Source organism: Mycteria americana, chromosome 4, assembly GCF_035582795.1.
Source record: "Mycteria americana isolate JAX WOST 10 ecotype Jacksonville Zoo and Gardens chromosome 4, USCA_MyAme_1.0, whole genome shotgun sequence".
NCBI classification, from domain to species: domain Eukaryota; kingdom Metazoa; phylum Chordata; class Aves; order Ciconiiformes; family Ciconiidae; genus Mycteria; species Mycteria americana.
In genome coordinates, this window is record NC_134368.1 from 64,458,631 (window position 1) to 64,484,120 (window position 25,490).

The window sequence follows — 25,490 nt, forward strand, 5'->3', positions numbered from 1 at the left end:
GACTCTAAGTAGATTCTAACTGAACTCTAAGACTTTCAGAGTTTTGCAATGCAGTTTGAATTCAATAATAGAGAAAGAAGACATGAATAATCCATCTTCTGTGCTCAGGATAGCCTGAAATGGGCATGGTTTTGGCCAGGTAAGTGTGGAAAACAGAAAGAGAAGAATCCATGTATTTTTCTGTGTGCAAATGTTATTAAACTTTTATGTATTTTAGTTTCTTGCTCGTATACTGGAAATAATTTTTAAAATATTTATTTATTTATTTAGTAGCTGTTTAGTAAGCATTTTGCTGGTTAGTATTCCTGCAATACACTACCTTTAATGTAGTAGTTTCCTCTTGATTGATGTAGGTCGCTCAGCCAGCTGGCTTTCCTGGATTCCCATCTCAGGGGCTTCTGGAATGCCTGCCTGTGGGTTGAGGAGGCAGTGGGATGGTCAGGAACTGAGAGCTGGATGGATTGATTTGCTTCCTTGTTACTATCTTTTTGATTGTGTGCGATTTACTTGAATTAATACGACTTGGATTTTTGTTTTAGCCACTCATCACAGTTACTGGGGCACATTTCTTGTAACCATTTCCAATCCAAAGATTTTCCTGTGCTCTGATTTTTAGATAAGCTATTTGTCACTTAACACAGGAATGGAGGTGGCTGATGATGTACAGATCATTTCTAAAGCAACAACTGCACAGGCAGGTATTTTCAGAAATGAAACCGTAATACTTAAGCCTGTTCCTGTGTAGAAAAAGTCACTGAAGTTGTGATCAACTTTACAGATGCTGTGAAATATTTTCTTTGAGTAGAGGCACATGTTTGTCTTGGAGCTTAAGTTCAGATTAGAGCTAGTGCTTGCTATTGGACTACTAGCTAATGGATATCAATGAATATACCAATTCCTGCTTTGTGTTGAGTGGAGGCTGGGGGCATCCTTCTGGGTATCAGGTCATGCCTCAAAGACCATAAACTCTTTTCTTCCTATAACTGTCTATAGCAGAGGCTAGTGACATTCCCTTTGGTGCCTCTAGCTCTGAAATTATTCCTCTTCAATTCAGTTTTATTTTCGGTTCTAAAGTGCAAGAAACTGCTGGAGCCGCAACTTGGGTTTCTTTCTCCTATACGCACTTAATCCATAACACTTGACATCTTGCTTTGCCCTGTTACGTTTTACAACTTTGTGTCCTCAGATTGCCTGACAGAGCATCAACATTATGCAACACTGAAGAAGATTGCTGGGTGATTTAGGTCTGCCTTGTAACAAATTCCCCAAACAGTCTTTAGTCAGTCCTCACAGCAATTTTTTGGACTGTCCTTCTGAGGCATTGCCAAGTGCTTTTAAGAGGACCTTTATTGAGAATGAAATAAATTATACAATGTAGGACTGCTCCATATTGCTCTCTTCACATTACATGTTTCCCTTGTATTATATATGTAAACCTAGAAAGCTTGAAACAGCACTTTCACTCATTTGCAGACCTGTCAGGTCTTGCAGTAGACTTAAGGTCCCTAACATGTTAACTGTATTTAAATGAATCACCTTCTACATACTTTAAGTGTCATTTCAAAGGCTAAGCATCTCAGAAGTCCCACTTTGCATTTATGCCAGTCCCACTGGGATATGCTGCATCTTGAATTTGCTGTGTGCACTGGACCTGAGTTACCCTGTAGACATGGAAGAAGCAAGAGAGAAATAACCCTTGTGCAAAAAGGCATCATTGGATTAAAGTTGGTATTAGTAACTGTGTAAAGTAATTAGTGTCCTCTCAAAGTATTTGGAAGATTATCACAGAGAAAATTTTGTTTGACAAGTCTGGATTTAAGGCTTAGTTGTATTCTGACACATGCAGTTGTGTTGCTGTACATTTTAACAATTTATGTTCACTAGCGCTCTTGTAGGGCTTTAAACATATGCTTATGTGGCTACTTTTGGGCCCAAGCAATTTGCAGATAACTTCAGCCACTCCCAGTTAATGAGTCTCACAGAGATTCCTGATCATTGTACACAAGGGGGTTTGGGTACATTGATGTGAAGAATTTGATTTAAAAACAAGCCATAAAAGTAAGACTGTGGAAAAGCCTACTGGCTAATTTCTTCTCTACATGGCATAACCACATAGAAGATTTTTTGGAGAGACTAAGGCAGTCATTCCACAAGTTTGGGATTTTGAGCAACAAGACCAGCTTAAGGAAGCCTTGTTTCCCTCCATTTTTTCCCCATTTGCCTTCATTTTCTCTGCCTTTTGCCCCATACCTTGTCTGGGCCTCTGCAAAGAAAAGGATTATATTTAACCTGGATCAATTCACTGATCTGGTTCACAACATGGTCTTGTAAAATGGTAGTGTCAGCAGTCTGGAGGAGATGACATGCTGCAGCAGGGAGCAAGAACAGCTTGGAGTGAGGAGAAGAGAACTATTTTAGCTGATTTCACTACTGCAGTCCCTGTACTCTGCAACAGCCTGAAGGCCTCCGTCCCTTGGCAGCTATTAAAAATGCTCCCTGTAGCTTTTGGATTCTTGAAATTGAGATGCAGAGACATTCAAGGGAGCTGTCCTTCATTAGGCATAGACTTCCTCACACTTGCAAATCACTGGGAGAAGGGACAAAAGCTTACATTCACATTTCCAGGTAAAAGAAAAACCATTTTTCTAGATGTGCTACAGAAAACTACAGCTACTGCTATTAAAAAAAAAAAAAAAGGAAAAAAACCCCAACCTTAATCACTTTCGAAAGCATATGCCAGCTGTGGCTGTTCTACCAGTGAGGACCATTGTGGGTTTGAAGTTTCATTAGCATTTAAAACCACTACCAAGGAACCTTCAAAATAAAAAAAAAAGAATTGCACTTTGCACCTTTGTCTTGTGCTTTATTACTGTTTTCAATACAGACCTTAACTTCATTGGACTCACAGTGACCTAAAACTTTTTCAGTAAACCACAAAATTTTGCTGCCAATTTGGTGTGAGTGCTCAACCACATTTAGTAGGAAGACAGATCCATTATTAAATTCAAAACTGTCATCTGAACAGGCATAAAACATGACATGTTGCAGATAACAGGGGAAACAATGCAATGATAAATAGAACAGGTGTAAAAGAACGGTATATCAAATGGTGAAAATATGCCTCAGTAAAGAGAAAGCTTTTCAAAACAGGCATTGATTACCATAAAATGACTACAAATGACAAATTAAATTAAGATGAATTGATGCTCTTGCAACAAGCAGAAGATAAGACACAAAGATGTGATAGACAGAAAACATAATGAAAGCAAGACAGCAGCACAATGCAGACAAAAATTAGAATGCATCAGAGATATCTGGTGATTAAGGCTTTTTGATCCCACTAACAAGTATATTTGTATTTAGCTTTCCGAATGGTTTCAGTGATGTTTTTCACATGCGTTCAGTGAGCCCATATAAAAATAGCAGAAAAGAAAAGGAGATTGAAAAGCTTGCCCTAAAAGAAATCTAGAGCTGCTGATAAGACTTTACACTTTTTTTCTTAGTCAGTTCTCTGGGAATAATGAATTAATCAAAACAGTACACTGGACATTTGAAATCTGGAGTGTTGAGCACATCAAATGTCTTTAATCTTCAACTAAAGCTTTGTTTGATTGCAGTCTATTTTTTTAGTGAATATTCAAGAAGTAAAGACATTTGTTCAATCTCTCTGTATCTTTAATACAAATTTTGGTGAAAATGCCTTTAAAGACCACATATTAGGTACTTCAGGCTTGGCAGTTTGCATGACTTACGTGAAACATAAAGAATGGATTTCGTAATAGAAGTTAGTAACTGAATCCTGTACATATTCACCTATAATTTCTAGAAATATTTGTCTTGAGGTGCGGAGGGGAGTGAATGTCCAACTGGAATTAATATTGTGCTGAATTTCCTCTGCAACATGGCGCCCCTTGCCAAGGGGGGAAGTTTTAGTCTCTACAGTATTTCCTTGGTAGAAAAGATCCTAGCATATATTGAAGGGAGGAGGAGTGAAGAAACAAGGGATGACAAGACTTCCATGAAATATACCAGTTAAAAGAAAAAAAAAATAGCCTCATGATGAAAGAAAAGGTTTACCCTCACTTAGAGCTCTCCACCAGTGAACTTGTTATCAAATGAGCAAGTGTGAAAAATTGTTTCATTGTTCTTTCTTTTTTTTTGAACTTAATATAATCCATCTGTTCAAGCTAGCAATATCAGGACACACCCCTCCCCCACAATTAGATAGAATTCCAGACATTTAATACATGAAGTGTGTGTTTTATCAGCTCACTACTTATAAAACTGCAAGATTTGTCAGTTAAATAGCCAAGACTGAGCCCCAGTGAAAAAAGTACTTCTAGCAAATTTAGGCCGTAAGAAAATACATACCTATTTCAACTCTGCAAGCCAATTAAACTAGTGTGAAATAATTCAGTTCCTTTGTACACATTGCATATATGTTTTCTCTCTTGTTTTGGGGAAAATCTCTGCTTGAGTTGAGTTTTGGTACAAAGAGTACATTATGTATTTCTTATTGAGTATAGTTACATAGACCTTTAATTTTCAAAGGTATAAAACCCATATCATAGACAATGAAGTATTCAGTCAAAGAAAATTGCACCAACATACAGCTTTGATTAGCCTTAACAGTGAATAAGTGAACAGTAAATTCCTTACTTCTACCAGTTTAAACGTCAGAATAAAAAATCTAAGCTTAATAATGTGTTCATCCAAGAGCAAGACAATGCCTAGCTTTCCTTAGCAAGCATTGATTTTATTTATAAATTAATAGAAGAAGTAGAAAAGTCCCGATGATGCTCTAAGTCCTGAACTGGTGTAAGGAGGAATGTAAAAAGCTACGTTGTGCTATGTGTAACTATGTTACCACCTCTGATGGAGATTTCTAAATGAAGATTTTTTAAATACTCCCCCAAATCCCAAAACTCTTAAGAAATAAAAATATTTTAATTCATTTATCTTTTTATGTCTGGAGGATATTTCTGAGATTACTTTACTGTGAGAAGTCAGTAGGAATAAAAAACAGTAAGTGTAAGATGGTTATAAATAATATATGAAAACACAGAGGTGCCTTCAGTGTGTCACCTGCCACTTACCTTGACTCATGTGGAGATAGATCCTGCAGACATGTAAACATGGGTCACAGCCTACTTACAAAAAAATGCAAAGCATTTTTTCCCACATGGATACGAATAATGTTGTTAAAAAATTTATTGTTATTTCATTGTTATCATTATTATCTAAAAGGTATCAGTATTTTTGCAATGGCCTGTTCTAGTTAGCTGAAACCATTTTCAAAGGCGAAACGCATTATATCCACACTGTCTCTTGATCCCATCCCGTGCTGTATGCAAGGCAAGTTTTGCCAGCCCAGTTGGCCCACAATCTGGGATGGTTAGGTTTGTTAATTACTGTCAACAATCAGTACAGTTTTGTTTCTCCATGCTTGACATACCTATTGATTGGCAGCACAATGAAAGTATATTCAAGGTCTGAAGTACAGCCAGAATAAATAATGGTATGATGCAGTTTCTTGTTAGGATACACCTGAGAAAGGTCCTGCTTTCTACTCAGTAATGTAGCAGCAGTGTAATATAACAGCCTCCAAGAAGTCTTTGGAGAATTTTCCTCGTTTTTATTGTATAAGGTTATAACTGCACTCAAGTGATAAATATGTTTCAAGAAGGGTTTTCCCCTTTGCTGCTTGAATACCCAGCATAGCATGTGCTGACTAACATGCACACATATAACACTAGGATCTAGTCAAAAACTTAATGAAGTTGATGAGAACATTTCATTTGACTTCAAAGCAGTTGCCTTCAGAGCAGGTTTTGGATATATTTGTCTGAGGAAGGAGAATTGTGTTCTTTCCTTGTCTTATGATCTCATCTCAGTTTGATCCTGTGTAGAGTCTGTTGCATTCTTTATTTACCTTTCATTTTAAGAGTGCTTTTCCTCCTTCTAGGTTGAGAGGATTTAATTAAAAAAAAAAAAAGATTGAATAAGATCCTTGAAACCTGCTGTTTTTTCCAAAGAATTCTTTGAGATTGAGAAGCTGAAATAATAAAATATGTTTTCTGTTAGCCTAAAAGAGAGATCACATTCTAAAAATATTCCTTTGGTCTCCTAATGCAAACATATGACTCAGTTATTCACATAGGTGTTTATCTTAAAATAATAGCACTGGGAATATTGAAATGTTAACCCATCTGGCATGACCATGTTTCGGCAGTTCTTATCCTCCTATGAATTCCTGCAGTTTCTGAATTTTTTGTATTTATCAAAAAAACTACCTTCAGACATCTGTCCACAGCTTGGCGTTAGGAATTACGAGTAATGCAGATATCAGCTTCTGCTGAACCTTTTTAATGACATTGGCTCCTCCAGCTCAGAGGTTAGCTTGCTGTCCTCAGCATGTTTGGCTAGGAAAGGTTTTTTTCCTCTGGTCCAGTCTCCCAGAGATTGAGGGGAAGCAGCACCTGAGCCCCCACTTGTACTCCCCAGGACGCTTCCCTTCAAACACTCCACCCTTTCCCCAGCAGTAACCTCTTTCTGCTATATGGAATGAATATATTTGTGTTTAGTGCTTAGAATAAAACACTGAAGAGCAATGTCTTTTAAAGCAGGACACAGATGCATGTGCATTTAGTCTCATCTAATTATATGCTTTAACAACAAATTATTTTGATAGGCAGAACAGAATCAGTTTGCATTTCCCAGAAGCTCTTGAGTGTTGAAAGCTTTTCAATTTGTTTTTCTCTCCTTTCACATAGAAGTCAGTAGGATTGCTCCACTAGGGAGCAAGCTAGGATGATGACATTCCCTAAATGTGAGCACTTTTACAGTTGTTAGAAAAGGCTTTCACGCCCCGCCTTTGGCTGCTAGGCTTCCTCTGCTATCCAAACAATCCAGTTGGGTTAAACGTTGCACTGTTTTATGTGGGTAGCAATTCCCTACATTGTAATGATACTAAGTACGAAGAGCTCAGCTTGTGGGTTTTTTCCACCAAAAAGTTCCCAAATTGAAACTGATTTCTAACTTATAAAGGAAATAATTTAATTTGCACCAGTTCAAATATATCATCCATCTGTCACACTGTTTATGCTGAAGTATCTTGTATCAGAATACAGCGTGATTTGTTCATGGTAAGACATATTGTGACAGTACATAGACACTGAGATTTGGGTCCCTTTGCAATCTGTGATGTGGCCTGGGATAGGAAACTTGATTATACTTTATATGCAATAGTAAAATATTACACAATTTAATAATAGCTTTAATGAGAAGATCATTTTTAGTGGAATTTACATATGTGGCTGGAGGGTGGAAAAAAATTTTAAGGCATATTCAACAAATAGCCAAACACAAACCTGGATAGTAAAGCAGGCATTCTAGCTTGGGACATGTAAAAATAAAAAGCATTCATTTCATATAGCCCTAAACATTCAGCATGATTTTCTTTCAAATTATTTGTAATACTCAGGAAGGTTCAGCCACAAATAAACCAGGTATTTATACAGCAATAGATGAATGGGAAATTTTCCTGTTCTCTGAAGAGGGAAATCTAAACCCCCCTTTAAAACACATCTGGATAGTCTCAACGTTTGTGAGAAGAGGCAGAGCTCATAGAATTGTTTGGTGAAGAAAGGGCTACATGTTTTTAGGACTGCTGTAAGAGGTGTTCTTCCCCCTGCTCCATTACAGAGCTGTGCCCAGTAGTAGTCTCTGCTATGTCTTATGTCTGTACACTCAGTGGTTTTGCCTTAAGCAAAATTCTGTTGTCTGTGCACTTAAATTTGCTCCTAATAAGATTCTTTGCTGTTTAAGATCAAAATAGCCCAATTGACATGGAAGTCTTCATATCTGTGGCCTACACTGATTTGTGCCAGCTGAGGATCTGGCTCTGTCTTGATGAGAATGGGAAGGAAAAGCCTTTTTACAAATGTATCTTGAATTCAGGGATTTATTTGTTTTTTAACCACACACACATCTTTTGGTGGAAGCCTTGGCTTGGATGAATACTTTAGGGAGTAACATCAGAAGGTACCAGTGTTACAGGAAGATATACCTGTGTATTCACATGGGGCTTACTCTCTACATGAACCAGAAGACATCTAACTAGGGCACCAAGATGCTGTAAGTGATATAACAGCTAGGAACCCACCCTCTTTTTTGTTTGGGTCAGCTTGCTGGTGTTCATGAGGAGAGACATGAGCTGGATGATTTAGCAGCTATATAGCTAGAATGATCATCAATTTTTCCCCAAAGCAGCCACAACCACCTGTACTTCACCTCTCTTACTATAATGGTAGCAGTTGCATTTAGCCTGCCTTTCCAGGGCTCTTCTCCTCACTCTTTCTTCCACCTCCACCCCTTCCCTAGCAGGAGGACTCAGCTCCCAGCTGCTGAATCTAGAGGCTGAGAAATGACACATTTTCTGTACCACCCTGCAGGATCAAGGAGCATGCTGGTTCATAAAGACCATCATGGTTGATGCAAGGTGTGCACCACTGCAGGCTACAGCTGCATGCCAAACCCACCTGTCTCGGAGGAAGAGTGTGTGAAAGTCCCTGATGCCAACAGACATTGTTAAATACTGAAAGTAGATATGTAGTTTTACATTTAAATAACCAGGTAACTAAAGTGGAAGGCAAATACATCTTATGTGGATAAGAAAAAGAATGACATGTTTCTTTAGAACATTGTAAGCATGTATTTGTAGTTGACTGAGTGCAGCAGTAAACACTTTGATCAGATGAACAACGTCATCATCACTACTTTGTCTCTATTTTGAATATCAGAATCACAGAATCACAGAATCACAGAATATCAGGATACACTTGAAGTTATAGATCTGGAATGTTTGTCCACATTTGAAGGAAAAGTTCACTAAACAATTTTCATGTGGTCTCTCTGTGCTTCTATATCTGGAAACCATGGAAAACCACAATGATTTTTCTAAACCCGTTGCAGTGCTGAGTGTCACAACAGTATTTATCTTAGAATCCTGCTTCAGCAAATTCTGCTAGAAGTCCTGACAGTTTGAGAAGGTTAGTTATTTGCAGACCCGTCACTCAAAGATTACACAATGTGTCTAAAATGTGAGTAGATACCATGAAGATACCATGAAGATACCATACTCTGAAGATACCATGGGCCTCAAAGATTTGGGTAAGTGCTGGGAATATCTAAACCACAAAAACTTTGTTACCTATTTGCAAGCTGCAATTTCAATTTAAGAGCTGACCTTTTGACCTCCTGCTTTCTGACTGTTCTGTCTCCTGCCACCTTCCAGCCTTTCTTAATCTTTGGGTCTTAAGCACTTAGCTCTCTTAAGCACCTTCTCACCTGTATTTGTACAAAAGATCATCTGTATACTGTGTCTCCTTCTACAGCTCCAGGGCTGAGGCTTCTTTGTGCAGTCTCTTCATTTGGGCTTGGTGTTTTTTCTAAGGTATGGGAAGAGCTGTGAGGCAGCTCAGGAAATGCACATCGCAGGGACCAAATTGCAAACTCTCGTCATTGAACTAGGAGAGCAGCTGACAGTAGGGCATGTGGTTGGTAAGACTGTAGGAAGGCTGAGATGAGGGTCATTTTACAAAGGTATTTTATCACTTCAAAGTGCTGCAAAGAGGAACTGAAAGGAGAAGAAAATAATAAGAGGAAAATGGGGTCCAAAGGTCTGGGGGTTTTTTGTTTGTTTTGCTTTTATTGCTTACTCTCACACTGGATTTTATTGCAAGAGAAAGTCTGTTTAAATATAGCTCCTTTCCACTTACAGTGTCTCTGTCATCTGCTGAAAGTTTGTACATTGCCATTCACCATGCTTTGGTCAGGCTGAGGGATAGCAGTGTGCTTCCCCCTACCAGGAGAGAGGTACTGCAAAGAGAAAGGAGCACAGATTGAGCACAGCCCCCTTCCTTTCAGCCACTTGTATGTATCAGAAAAGAGGCAGTCTCTGACCTCTGGAAAGAGCTGCCCTTTCTATCAAGGGAACAAAGAAGCGAGGACTCTCCTCCTTGTCCCATAAGATGAATAAAAAATTGGGGAGGTGAAATCACTCTGCATTTTGTACTTGTCTAGATCTTATAGGAAGTCACTGAGAAATATTGTGTTTGATTTCACTAGGCAAGATCCTCTTCAGGTGTAAACTGATATAGGTCATTGAAGTTAAACTGATGTGCCCTAGTAAAGAATCTGGTGTGGAGTGATAATGCACTAGAAACACTTTAGAGTAGCATCTCTCCCTTACAGTTGATGACTACCAGGGGAAACACACGCATTGACTCAGCAGAACAGGTTTTCAAGCTCAAGAATTTATGCTCAACTTTGACTGTTTTTTCAAAATCCATGGATCTCAAGCAGCACCACAGAAATCCAATTTGAAGAACTGGAATATTGAATTAGATTATCCCTGCACTTTAAATACATGGTCAGTCTTGTTGCTTAAGGGCATTGACGAAGCTTCAAAGATGAAAAAGAAGGTAACAGTAACTGGTGAAGAATGGGGAGCCAGGATTACACTTTTACTAGTAAGAAACATTAACAAAACACCTGAAATGTACAATACAACACAAACTACATAATGAGCAGAAGGCTGTAAAGGCAAAAAGAAAAGGGACATCACTTTTAAAGAACTTATTTAAGAGCTTATTTCAATTCTGTTCAGAATGTATTTGAATAGAAGTAAGACTTATATTTGTTGTAAAAGACAGCAGGAAGCATTTCCACGATGCTTAGCCATAAAAGGTCTTCACAGGGAGTATGTAAAATGACACAGGTGAGTGCTAGTGTGGCTTTGAGCACAACAATTAAAACAGGCCATGAAAATTGAAGCTCTTAGAGATCTTGGAAAAAATAACTTCACTGTGCTCAACAGGTGAAAGGATTACTTTCCAGCTCATAAGTAAGAATATGAAGGTTCAGCCACAGTTTTGATAAAGTATCAAATCTACAAGAAAACAAAACCCCAGATATCTCCATAGCACCCAGCCACCCTGGTGCATTAGATGACGGTGCTTTCCACCCACAAACTGGTGAGCCAGAAGAGCTTTTCCATGCTCACTATGTTCATAGGAAGGGAAAGGAATTCCTTTTGGAGCAATACCTTGAAGCTGAGGCCAGACATGGGAATATATGGAAGCCCTAAACCATCTGTTTTTTCACATTAAGTCAACTGAAATCTTAAATGTCCTAAATCAAGCTGCTTTGAATGGGGAACTTAACGATGGATTTGGGGACTTTTAGACACATACCTGAAAGTTTGACCAACTATTTAGGAACGAAGTTAGCTGGAAAATCATATGCAATTCTCAAGGCCCTGTGGGACCCTGATCTACTTAAATTTGTAGACCTGACCCTTTTCCTAGTGGTCAGAGCAAGCACCCACAGGAAAAAATAGAGAAGATCCTCACAGATTATTAACCCAAAGAAGGCACTGAATTACAGCACTTTAAGGTAGAGACATCTGTGAACAGTTTCTCACAGTCAGTGAATCATAGTGAAATATTTCCTTTCTGTTTGGATCATCACAAATCAAAATATTTCAGAGTGTTTTTTATAGGTCAGTGCCAGTTCATACCAGTTGGTGCAGATCCCAATTACTGGAGGGCATCATGGACATGAGGTGAGGTACTCCCATCTCTCAACCTCTCCTATAGCATGTGTCTTTTTGTTTACTTGTGGAAGAGGAGGAAGCAGAGGCAGATTTTCTACATGTGCCTTTCCATAAATGGATAGCAAGCACAAGTGAGTAGCTTTTTCAGTCCTTTCTCTTCTCCTTCTTTGTATATTTTTTTCTGTGTATCTCCTGGGAAGATAGAACCTGTGAAAATGAATGGAACTGAACTCAAAACTTTGCTAGCTCTTCCTTTTCCCATAGCAATGCTTGCTACTACAGTGTTTTAAGTGATGGGGCTCTTTCATAAAAACAAAAGGATCTTTCCTCAATCCATTCATATCTTCAGTATGTTTTCCAAGTATTTTCATCCAAACAGGGTTGTAGGAAAGAAACTGTTGAGTTTCTAACATTGCCTCCTCTTACTGATGTTTCATGAATGTGGGAAAGAATTCTTTGTCTCTTTGCTTTTGAAAAAGCTGGACTCAGTCTCTTTTCAAAAATCACAACCCCCAAATTAACTGTCTAAAGATCTGAAAGAAAAGCGGGTTCTAATCATACCCTGAGAGCTCAATATCTGCTCACTGGAACAGTGGGAAAGGTGAAGGATCCATTAATGAAAGCTTCTATTTTGCATTATTTTGATCAAAACAAACCATTTAAACTGACAGCTGTTGTTTCACAAAGTGGACTGGGTGCTGCTCTGTTACAGCATAAAACATGAGTTGCTTATACTTGGAGATCAGTGAAAACTCTCTGCTTGTATGGACACAGAGCAGCTCAGCACAGGATATGGGAGACTGGAGTTTTACCAGTGTACTTGCAGCAAAGTGGCCTGGATTTGACTATAGGGGGGCCTTCACATCCATTGTGGAAATAGCTTTGGATGGTGCCATTTACAGGGATGTAAAGATACTTTTTAAGAAAGTGAAAGGCTGATGTCTTAGAACTGAGAGACAATACCTGTCTTGCCCCCTCTAAAAGAAAGTGGGATTTATTGTGGCATAGAAGCAAAGGGTAAACTCCTTTGCTCCCTCTACTTCTCTTGTTGGTTATCAAATAGCAGCTGTGATAACACAGGGATTCAAGATCCAGTCCATATCATAGCTGTACCCAGGCAGGCAGCTGACCCATGGGATTTTGCGAGGTGTCTTGTTCTGTATGTATAAATACACCTCACTTGGATATGCCTTGCTTCCTTTTTTATTATTATGCTCTTTTTAAATTATTATTATATTATGCTCTTCCTTTTGTAACAGAGTGCAGAGCTTCATCCTACAAGCTGCTGAGCACTTCCAGCAATGCTCTGGCAGCTTCCTGTTTGGCTATAGGACTGTGGCATCTGAGGACTAAATACCTTGGAGAAATGAGTCCTGTTTATAATGACATTGCCTTTTTCACTTCTTTCTTGACAATGCTGTGCCTATCTACCTACTCACGCTAATTAAGGAATATAGAAACAGCAATGAAAGGGAAAAAAAAAACCCAAACCAACCCCTACAAAGGTGGGACTTCATAGCATCCAAACTGGATCATTTCTCAAAGCAATTCTGTAGCAGCAACAGTTTAATGTTAACTGTGAGATTGTCCCAAATATAAAGCCACTGTAGAGTGCAGCAGGCAAATGCCAGGCCGTTAGAATGTACCTGATTCATTTATGGGATTGCAATAGTTCCGTCAAGTGCCAAGTAAAGTTTTCTGCTTGCGCTGACTGTTGCCAGAGTTGTGCTGCTGAGCAGGGTTAGCCAACTGCTAAATAATTCATGGGCCATGGTGTGTTTACAAAATGTCTTCTGATAAATTTCCAATTTTATAGACAACCCAAGGAGTTAATACACCCATCTTGCTTTGTTTCAGTAGCTGTAAGCTTCTAGCTGATGTCATGCCTCTCTGAGCAGCCTCTCTGAGGCATGCCCCTGTGAGCATGTCTCTCTAAGCAGCCTCAGGTACAGGGGACATGAACACACAGTACTGGGCTGTCTCCCAATCCTCTTCTATATCATACAGGCAGTAAATTGGCTAGCAGGCTGATTGTTGACCAAAAATTATTCAGTAATGATAATTTTTATTTTAGCTTTTTTTTTTTCACACACATGTTTGTTGAATTTTTTCTTTACATTCCTCTCCACTACTAAAGGAAAAAAAACCACTATGCTTGTGCACTGATGCTTTGGCTAGACAATATTTCTGTGTATCCTCTTTGGTCTTATATCTGCAAAGGTGAATATTACTGCTATAGAGTCCACTACAATTTGCTGATAGCAATGAGGAGGAGCTCCATACACTCATGGAGTTTGCAGGCATTATAGGATCCATCAGCTCCTGGATGCTACTAGCAGGGACTTCATGCAGCAGTAGCTGGTGTCTGGGCTAATGGAAGCCTTTGCTATGGCAGATGTGCTCCTGGATGCTCTGAACCCATCTCTATCTTGTTCTCTTGTCAACCTCTGAGGCTGGCCAGCAGATAAAATGCAATTGGTTGGGGATTTCCTCTGCCTAATGAATGCCGAAATAAATTCTACAAACTCAGTCTGATTTGACTTATAACAGAGAATCGTTATGTGATTTTTAATGAGAGTTCCTGTGCACAGATTTTGTTCAGGAGTCCAGACTAAAAAAAGGTTTGTTTTTTCTGTACTATGCACTCTTCTGGTTACATGTGAGTGCTTCCTTTGGCTGTACTGGATTTCTAACAACTTTATTTCCAAACTCTAAATGACAAGTGCAAAAAACTTAGGGGTCACTTTTTCCAAAGGAGTTGCAATCTGGATTGCAGTCTCCACAATCTCAGATAAGGCACATTAAACAAGGATATGCATGCATAGGAGGAGCCATTGCCTCTTTGCATATTCAGAGCAAGTGCTTACTATTCTGGAGTCATAAAAGAAACAAGGTTATTTTTCAGATATAAATCATGGAAACTGTCTTGTCTACATACTCTTTTAAACACCTCTCAGGTATGCACTTTGGATGAAATTTGCAAAGACACAAAATGCCCACTGAAAGGTATTAGGAATTTGACATCCATGTACTTCTAAACACTTTTTAAAGTCCATCCCTTTTTTCTTGCAATACTTTAGTCCCAAGTACCCACTAGTTTAGATGAATGGTCATTCTGAAAAGAGATACAGGAATGTGGGATTAGGTCCCCAGCAGCAGGAGGCTGAAAGAAGAGACAAATTCAGCAGGTGGCTTACTAAGATAATAAATTCAGTATACATGGAAATAAGATGGTGGCTATTTTGAAGAGGAGATGTTTTCTAAGAGGCAGTAACAAGGAAAAAATCTGTTATTTTCTCTGCCACTCTCAGCAGTCTTCTGTGCCTTTTTTTTAAAATTTCAGGTAATCAGGTAGAAGCAGACTTTTATAACTAATAATAAGGTTGAATCAGAAGAAGAGCTACAGTATACTTTTGCAACTCAGCACACTCTAATAGGTAATAATAATAATGGGGTGGATAAAAAGACTTTTTAGTCAGGCCCTACAGCAGGGTTTTATTTTCTTTTTTGAGGGCTGTATTTTGTGTATGATGTATTACTTTCCATCTAACACATAATCTTTATATGCTCCTAATTACTGCAAAATACAAGTCTTTATGACCTGTGGAGCTATAACTGCTCCTGAATCCTCCTACATATTATAAGGTTTAGAGGGTAATACTGTGTATAATGTGTTTCTGCTTAGATGACAGTGCTTGTTAAACAGTATTGAGCACAGAGGTTGCTGGTTGGAGACTCAACACAGTCAGTGTGGATGGCTCAGGATTCACTGTTGATGAGCTGCCTCAGTTCAGTTGAAAAAATAATGAAAATAAATGAAGGATAATTTGAATTAAGTTCTTTAGAAAGTGTTATGCAGGACATCAGGTTAAATAATCCACTGGAATTTAACATCTGTCTGTCTGCTAAGTCCAGGTTGATGAAAAAAATGCAAAATAAGTCTTTCCTCTCAATGTTTTATTGTGAGTGAATAATTTTAGAGATAGACTTTTCAAAGACACCAGCATCTTATCTGGGGTACTCCTGCAGCTTAGAGCAGGTGGCCATAATTCTGAAGTTTATAATGAGCACAGACAGGCATTAGATAGAAGCAAATGTTCTTTCAACCATTTTGCAAGTGGAAAACCAAGGCATGGAAAAAACAGTATACTATAGTAGTAAATATAATACTATGCTACAATGCTATAGTACTATACTGCACTATAATGCTAGAACTATGCACTGTAGCTCATAGTTTAAAATGAAATTACTCCAGTTTCTGTTTTTCCAAATTTAGGAACTCTGTCAAAAAAACAGCAAAGTTTGTCTTGCAATATTTGCTCTTATTAAAAACAGTTGTATGGTTGTCAGTCCTGATATCCTCTAGGTCTGCTGTGATTTGATTCCTTCAGTATACATGCCATTAACGTACTAAGGACAGAACTCAGAATTATGAGATTATAATTGCTATGCTTTTTCTTCTCTGTTTTCCTTTATTGTTGTTTTTAAGTCTTGGAACATTTAGAAGGCACAGAAAAGACAAGCTATGACATTAATTGTAATTGTAATTTAAAAATGCAATTTTTTAGTTGTGAATTCATGGATATATTACCAAAAATAAGAGAATGACAGACATATTTCAATCTGAGATGTAGGGATGAGCAGTTTATGATCCTCCTTTGGTAATCCTTTCTCTTCTTTTTTTGAAGGAATCCCTACTTTTCTACTGGGCTTAAAAAAATGCTCAATGCTTCATAAACTCTGTACAGACTTGCATTTGAAGGGAAAGTTAACTACCTGAAACAAAATGACAAATGTATTGGTCACACTTTTGCATTCTGTATACTAGGAGGGAGAAAAAGAGATTATTTCCTAGGTTTACAATTAAAATTAATGAGGTGCTATAAACCAAAATGTGTGCTTCAGGATGAGAAGTGGTAGGTTATAATCTATTTTTATGTGTGTATGTAGATTATAATGAATCCATTAGATTACTTTTATAGTCATGTTATTAATGGTTCCTCTGCTTTCCTCGGCATTTTAAACCCACTGAATAGATTCAGTACCTTGAACAGAGCAAATACTAATTTCTGAGGAAGAAGAAATGAATATTTTGCTTTCCATTTAATTGAAAATAAAACAAAAGCTTACGGACCATAACAAAAGCTTACAGATCATTTGAGGGTACCCTTGTAAAATCCTGAAGCAGATTTGTCTTCATTTAGGGCTTGTCTGTCCAGGAAGCTACCATGCAAGGAGTTCAGTGAATTTGCAGTGTATTTGCTGCTTCCTATTAACTTCTTCCAGACACCGCTTTGGGCCACAGTAAGTCTGAAGTTGCTCACTATTTCCAAGACAAGTTTGATTACATACACATGGTGAAGGCAATGAAGGCAGTGTGCTAGCAATCCTCATTCTATTTCACTGTGAGCTGACTGATCCCTGGCTGTGAATATATTTTAGCAAAGTTTCTGTAAATTATCATGTGGTTTCATTCATGGGTGATACTGGGTGCTTTAGCCTGGTTTTCAAAGAAAAAAATTGCAACAGTTGAAATAAACTTTAAAAGGTTCCAAAATAATAAACAGGCCTTGGCCTTCCCTCAGTTATAGGCTGTTTAGAGTATGTCTTCAATTTTTCTTGGACAGTGTTACAGAATTGCAGAACAGTGGAGCTTGGAAGGGACCTGTGGAGGTCATCTCCAGTCCAACCCCCCTGCTCAAGCAAGGTCAGCTAGAGTAGGTTGCCCAGGACCGTATCCAGCTGGGTTTTTAATATCTCCAAGTAGGGAGAGTCCACAACCTCTCTGGGCAACCTGTGCCAGTGCGTGGTCACCCTCACAGTAAAAAATGTTTTCTTATGTTCAGATGGAATTTCATGTGGTTCAGTTTGTTTCTTGTCCTGTCACTAGGTGCCCCTGACAAGAGGCCAGCTCCATTCTTTGCTCAGCCATACACTTGTATATACTCCATATACTTATATATATACTTTGGTCAGCCATATACTACAGTGAACCTGAGGTTCAGATCCATTAGCTACCACTTTGAAAGATGATTGTTACCTGTCTATTAAAGGTCAGGATGAGACACTGGAGTAGAGAGAGCCAGAGCTGTTAGTCCTCCAGCAGCAGTCTACAACCCTAGAGTCTGAGATCATGCAGGGGCCAGCTGCTTCAAAAAGCTCTAGGAAGGGAGTCCGCTGTCCTCTTTCAATCTATGCCTGCTAAAGTCAGCATGTGCAGAAGAGAACACTTCACTGAAAATTATCTTGAGAGGTTTTTTTTAAAGCTGTGGTGCTAGCTTCTCCAACACTTCATCATGCTCTTCATACAAAGAGACAATTAATATCAGTGACCAAAACAGAGAGCAGTGGATTACTTTCTTTAAAGATGCTTAAGCTCTTTGCTGCTTCTTCCACCACTGCATCACCCTCATGCTCCTCTTGAAGAAATTTGGTAGCACTTTCTGCCTCTAGGTTGTTCTGGTTTTCTAACTGAGCTGAGGATAAAAGCTAGTATCTCACAGTCCTCCAGGCTGTAGCACAAGGGATGGGATTTATCATCTACCGATACCTACATCAGAGGTATTTGTATTGACTGCTTTTGTAATTGGTAAAGAAAACAATTCTTGAGCCCTATTGATCTGACTTCTTTTAGACATCTGTTTTGAGATAGGATGCATGTCACCCTGGAAGCACCTGTTTCTATTTGTAAAAGAAAGATGTAGACAGCTACTTCAGAGGTAGAGAGCTATTTCAGATGTAGACATATGGAACAGGCATTTCACATTAGGCAGATGAATCCTGACCAAAGCTTTCTGCTATGAAGTTGAAGTGGTAACCCTGGTAAAGGAGGAATACTACAAACTCGTTTGACTTTTGTGCAGAATGAAGTCAGTGTAGGTAATAGCTATCCAAACAGTGTGCCAGGAAGAATCACCAAAGGTTATACCACCTCTTTTTGGCTTAATGCCAGAACAAGCACTGCAGAAAGTGGAATTAACAGATATGAAGCTGCTTCTACAGGTCTCTAAAGAGATAATCAAACACATAACCCAAAAATTTGTTATTTGTTTAAAAATGTATGTATATATGTATGTTTCTCCAGCCCTGGGCCAGCCACATGACTTTTGCATACTTTGAATTCCAGAAGCTGCAAAGAAAATGGTGCTATAACACAGAAAATGCCTGCTGCTCCTGGTATGCCTGTAACATCATCTAAGTGGAAGTGGGTGCCAGAGGAATACCTATTATGAGCGCACCTAGCATGTATATAGCTGACCTCAGCTCACACACCTGCATGCTTACCTGTTGGGCTGGATGAGGCAGTGTTGCTTAATTGAAACATTTTGACACTAAGGTAAATTTCGGTGAAGATGCTGGTTCTTGTTTTAATTTTTAAGGTAGAACACTTGTCTGCTACCACATTTAGTCCAACTGGAGTGCCTACAAGGCAAATGTGTGCTTATGAGTGCTTTTCTGTCACACATGCCAAAACCCTTCCTAAATGAAGGACTTGCAGAACTGTTCAACATCTTGGCACACCAACTGGGTGGACCATGATGACAGCCTGCTTTAATCTACACAACCTGTCATTGAGTTTATTAGGATTGGTTTAGAAAAACTGTGCACTATCTGCTTTCCCACTCTGCTCCATTTGATTTAGTACACCATAGAGCCTGGGCAACCATAAAAGTCATACTAAATAATGAAAACTGGGGCATGATCTATCCATAATACACACACTCAACCTGTATCAGATAGATACCAGAAAATAATAATTTCTCATTCATAGCTCATCACTGTAAGGGGTTTAATACCTGTTGCTTCAGTCGGATTATGGCTGCTTTTCTGCAACAGGAGCTCATGTATTAAGTAAAATGAAAAAAGATAGAACCTCTTCAGGTGTAAAATAGTTTAAAATCAATGAAAATGGGTAGTGCAGTGTCATACATGGCAAAGGGAAGGAAGACCTGTGTTTGTAGCATCCTAAATTTTAACTACTCCCAAAATAGTATTATAAAAGGCTAACTGGCACTCCTATGTAATCACTGTACTAAATTTTGTCTAAAAGATAAATGGACCCTGCTAAGACTTGTTAATACCCATAGTGCTAGACAACTTAAGCATTAATATATGGAATTAAAAAGAATAATAATTTTGTTCTAATTGGTCTTATTACATATTAAGTCCTACCATCTATTTCCTGCTCTTGATCATATGATAGATCGATAGATATGATAGAATGATATTGAAAAGCTCAGTAGCATGATCTCACATAATCTTTTTTTCCATCTTCTGCAGCTCTCTTTCTTTCAGTACATAACACATGTTTTCTACTAGCAGACACTGGAATAGTTTTTACTTTCATAAAGGAAAAACTAAAGCTCTGACAAGATTTATAAGTATCTGTGGTGACTGACTCATAGCAAACTGATCAGTCATAACACAGCTCATACAATAGTTACTTGAATAAATTGTTCTTTTATTTCTCATAGCGAAGGAAGAAAATAAGATTAGCATTCCAACAAATTCCATCTAACTTGCTGCTGTGATAGTTTTTGCCCTTTTACCATCATAAGTTGCTGCCTTCAAACTGTTCTGTAAGTTGCTTGACCAGGTTCGCTTTAATTTGTTTTCTCTTGGTATCTGCTAAAAGTTTTTATGTGGTTTTTTATTCTTTGCTGTGATGGTAGACAGGATGCTTATAGCAAAGAGGAGGAACATGTTACATCGGGCACATTGGATTAGATTTTGATCATATTTACAGAGATGTCAAAAATGGAATTATGTTTATCAGCAGATGGGAGATCAGCATCTCACCTGTAAGTCAGCAGCAGAATATAAAAAAATATTGATATTTAACATTGACAAAAATGATTTTAAGTATCTGACCACCAGATTATGTTTAAACTCTGTAGATAGCAAAGCTAAAGTTCTTAGCTCAAAGCAAAGCTTTGCAAGGCACAGGGAAATGAAACTCAGTACCCTGCAGTGCTACATCAATTAAAAAAACATCACTTCCACATGTTAGATAACACACTTTCTAAATCACATATAAATGCCAAAATAAGTACAGAAAGGCACCATCTTATAATTTCATTAACAATAATAATTTAATTCTCAACTATGCCATGCTGGAATACTGGTCCCTTGAATGGATGTAGGAAATCTGTAAAACAGGGCTGTGTACCAGCTGTTTTCACAGCAAGTTATGTTTTGTTTTACTTTCACAAACCACCAATCCTGCTCATCATCATTAGAAGGGTTCACTTGAGATAGGCCCTAGATGTGCTTCTCTTCCACTTCCTCATATTTGCTGCAAATGCTGTCTTTAATGTTCAAACTTAGCAATGAATGTGAAGTGAGACATTTAAAAAAATTCTCTGAGTGAGATTTTTAATGGTACTTAAGAATTTAAAGATCCATTTAGGAACACTGAAGGATTTTCAAAAGGACAGAGACTCCAATTCCTTTAGGGACTTCAGGGCACATGTTCCTATGACCTTTACGAACCCTATAGTCTTAGGTAATTGACAGCTTTGAAAATCTTGCTCCTAGCTTTACAATTGATTCACTAAGGATTTTCTCATAGAAGTGAACTCTTCAGAGCATGGACAGCTTCTATATGTGGATGCTATTGTTAAGCACACATAGCACAGGGAGTGCAGTTACACAGTTGCTTTAACTAGGTGTATATACCCCCATGCCACTGAAAGCAGCAGCTCCATCTGCCTCTTGTCCTGGACTGCTCATTTCCACCAGCTCCCTATGCCAATAATGGTGATGGCTAGTTTCCAGCTGGATCAGTTCCATTAGCACTGGTGTAAGGCCAAGGGGCAGGACTCAGCAGCTGCGTTAGGGAGGGGAAGGAACCTATGATCCCTATGCTCTTTTCAGTAGCAGAGTGGACTTCTGCCAGGTTAAAGCAAGCATTCAACCATAGCCTAAAAAAATACAATGCTCTGATAAAGATAAAGCTTCCAGTGCTGTTCATACTTAATATAGGCAACTTTCTGGGTGTTGCATCAGTTTTACATTGTTATTACTTTTACAAAAATTACCTCTACTCTCTAACCTTTGAGCACCAAGAAGTGAACAGGGTTAGTAAGACAGAAAGCAATCATTTCAGTCTGGGAATTAATTTTGAAACTGTAAATTAAGATTCAGTTTAATATTCCCAGTCATCTGACCTCCAAACTAACCAGAAGAGTCAAGATATACAGCAAGAGAGACTTCTAAAGGATATGTCAGCTGGTTCTTGACATATGGTGCGAGAGACTTACTGTACAAGAATGTCAGCAGTACTCAAAAAGTTAATGGAAGTGGGATTTGCAGAGACATGACTGACTCTTCTAGAACAGATGAGGAAAAAAAGAGGATTTGGACAAAGACCTTTAAAGTGCTTTTTGCATCTTGCCATCTGAAGGGAAGAAAAGGCTAGTATATCTTTTAACTTAAATCACTCTGATTTCTTGGAGGGATCCAAAACTTGTCAAAGAAAACATTTTCAGACTAGGAAAGAACTATCAGAATGGGTGAAATACTCAGTCTGAAGCTTATGAAAATGAGTCTGTCATGGCATAGGAGAGTGCCTTATAGTATCAACAGAGTTAAGGTTAAATGTTTTGGTTTTACTGTGTGTTGCTCTTTCTCACACACATATGCACATGCCTGCATAGGCACACATTTCTGACTCACATTTATCACATCTAGTTGAATTGTAGGTCCTTTTTTCTATTTTTTTTCTTTTTAAATTTAATAAGATTAACTAAAATACCTTTACACAAGGAAAGCAACTCATGAAAGAGAATTATTCTGTTATCAAGCCACCTGTGATTTAAATTCCTTACTGAGATTAAAGCAAAAAGAAAAAATGGTCCTGTTGTATGTTAAATATAGGACACATTCTCCTTGCATTATATGAATTCACACTAAGCCAACTTTTAAATTAAAACATAATAAGATCGGTAATTTTGCTGGCTGGCAGCAAGACTGGGAAATCTAGAAAATAACCTTTTTTCTAGAAAATAACCTCAAGCAAAGCCCTGTAACAGTAGCTGTAGTAAGCATTAGTCTTCTTAGTAATTTTAATTCCTAAGCCTTTGATCTAGACCCTGCTGCCCCAGCATCACTGAGCAGGTTGCACTTGCCTCTGCTGAGTAGTGTTGGCCAGAACTCTGCATACATGAAACCATCTTTGGTTTGGTGGGGCAGAACCAAACCCATTTAAAGACGGGGGCCTGTTGACCAAAGTTGCAAACTGCTCTAAGATATATAATGGACACTACCCAGCTTCAAAGATGACTTCCTTAATATTCCCAGTGTCTCAGCTTAGTAGGATGTGGCCCTGAGGACTTAACTTGGCTTGTGATTTGGGCTGTAACTGCTTCAATATGGCCTGGCTATAAAAGGCAATGAATGTTAAGCTACAGGGAACAGAAATAAGCTTTTCCTATAAAGAAGATATCCCATCACTATTTCCTTTTGTATGTTCATGTCTTCCTGCACTACACAGGAAATTAGGAGATGGCAGTCCATCTGCTCTGTATCCTGAACTCATTTGGCAGAGTCTACCTCTGCATCTGTGTTCTTCTTCTCTTGTGGCCCTTTTCTTATGGCCTGATGCAGGTAATTTTCACTCATTTCAAGAGAGAAGCAAGGCCAGGAGTCAGAACTGGTTCATTCTTGCACAGACATTTTGCTTGTGTGATACTGGGAGATCATTCACCAGAGCCTTTTCCTTCTGTGGTTGTCATGACAACTTGTCATGGGAAGGGTCCAAGCTGGAAATGCCACTAGACTCCTATTGTTACCCACAAGAAATGTATTGATGAAAATGAGGGGATTGCCAGAGAAGCTGTGAGCTTTGGAAATCCAACTGCAGAATGAGCATAGTCAAGAACTCAGCATTTATCAAAATAATGGTTACAGATAGTCTGGTAGACTAAGGTATTAAAACCTAAATTTATCTTGGAACCAATGCATTTATCAGCAACGAGAATAAGTCATCACCAGAATGGTGTGTCTGGGATTGTGGTGTTTTTCTTAGCAATGCTTTGAGTTTCAGCAAAACTGGTTTGGAGTTCCCGGGTCACAGCAGAAAACAGAATACACAATCTCAGTTGTTCCTTCTAGTCCTTGCAATGCATGAATGCAACTCTCTTCCCTTGGTAGACCATGATTTTCTATTGAAGAATACAACATCTCTTATATCTGTGATGACCTACAGGGTATCATTTGGGGAATGTTTACATGAACATTGCTCTCCTCTAAGCTAAAGCATTCCTGTGGCCTTTTTCCCATTTATGTTCTGATTTATGTAACGTGAAGTAAAATAGGTAAAATAAAATTAATCATCTCTTAGTAGATGGTGGCAATTCTAAAACTGTCCCTTTGTCTTACATGTATATAACATTATTCACTTACAAGCTTTGTCAACACTGCAAGTTAAAAGTAGCTTGGTGTTTGCTGTTAGATTTTTTTTTATATCTGTAAATCCTAAAAATAATAGGAAGCTGTGTTATCCTCAGCATTAATTTGTCTGCCAAAGGAGGACAGCATCACATAACCTGATTTGATGCCCAGCAAAATAATGCAATTTGACAGAATGCACAGTTCAGGAGATTGATTGACTGATCTCAGTTGACGTAACTGTTGGGCAGGCAGCCTGTATCTTGATAGAATATTTGATGAGATAAAGCACTGACTAAAAGAGGGTAAGTATAATTGCATGGAAATAACATCTCTAGCTTATCCAGTAATCTCCCAGCCTTAACCATGGACTACAGAGTTTATATGGCTTCATGTGCCTTTCTGATTGTTTTCTGGCTGTGGTTTTTAACACATTTTCTGCTTGCCTTCTCTGTTTGGTGTAGAGCTGGGGGAACCCTGCAGTATTTTCCATCCACTTTATCTAGTTTTCAGGGCTTACAAAACTCATTCTGATTTGATTTTTCTGGGGAGTTTAACTTCATACAGTTTCCTGTTTCTCCAGTTTCCCACTGCTGTAGCAAATGCTAGCCAGACAGAAGCCTGGGCTTCTGATGAAGAAAACTATTTGCATGGTATAAGTAGAAGTGGTATTGGTGACGCATACAGATATGCATACATTCCTGTCTAATAGGAATACAACTTTCTCCTCCATGATACACTTTTCTCAATCTCTGGCCAAAATATTTTGGTTACATTGACTTCACACCACTTTCATTCCTGCTCCTAATTCACACCAGCATATACCAGAAAAAAATGAAGCCCTTGGCCCCTTGGGAGGCTTTTCTTCCTGCTTTTTCTTGGCAGAATATGTCAGCTCACACCTTTTTTAGGTTTTCCATCTCTGCATTGATGGTGCTGCTCCTTCATATATTCTCTTTCAGGCCTAATCCAAAGAGTACTTCTGTGATGCTTTGCAGTGTAGGGTGCATGTTATGCTTAAAACTAAACTGTATTATTTAGTAAGTTGGATTTTTGTTCATTTTGATTTGAGTTTTAGTTTTTGTTTTGAGAAACTATAATTCTCTGAAATATGGTACCCACATCTACTTACCAGCTGCTACTGATTGTCTCTCTTCATAAGTGTGAATATGCATGTACGCAAACTGTGTTTTTCTTCATTTTATCACTGCTGCAAGAAGATACATTTATCTCTCCATTTTAAATTAAAGTATACCTTCCTGTGGATTCCATAGACCCAAGTCTTCATTAGCAATGGAGTAAGTGGGCCCCACTAATGGGATCTTTGCTCCCAATGTAAGTAGTCAAGTATTTTTCATACTAATTGCAATGGTTCAAAAAGCTAAAAAATCCTTACAGCATAAAGTTTAGGAAGCTTTTCAGTCTCAAAATGAGCCGAACTTTTTGCAGGCATTTGCCATGTACCTATGGGCCAAGGAAAGAC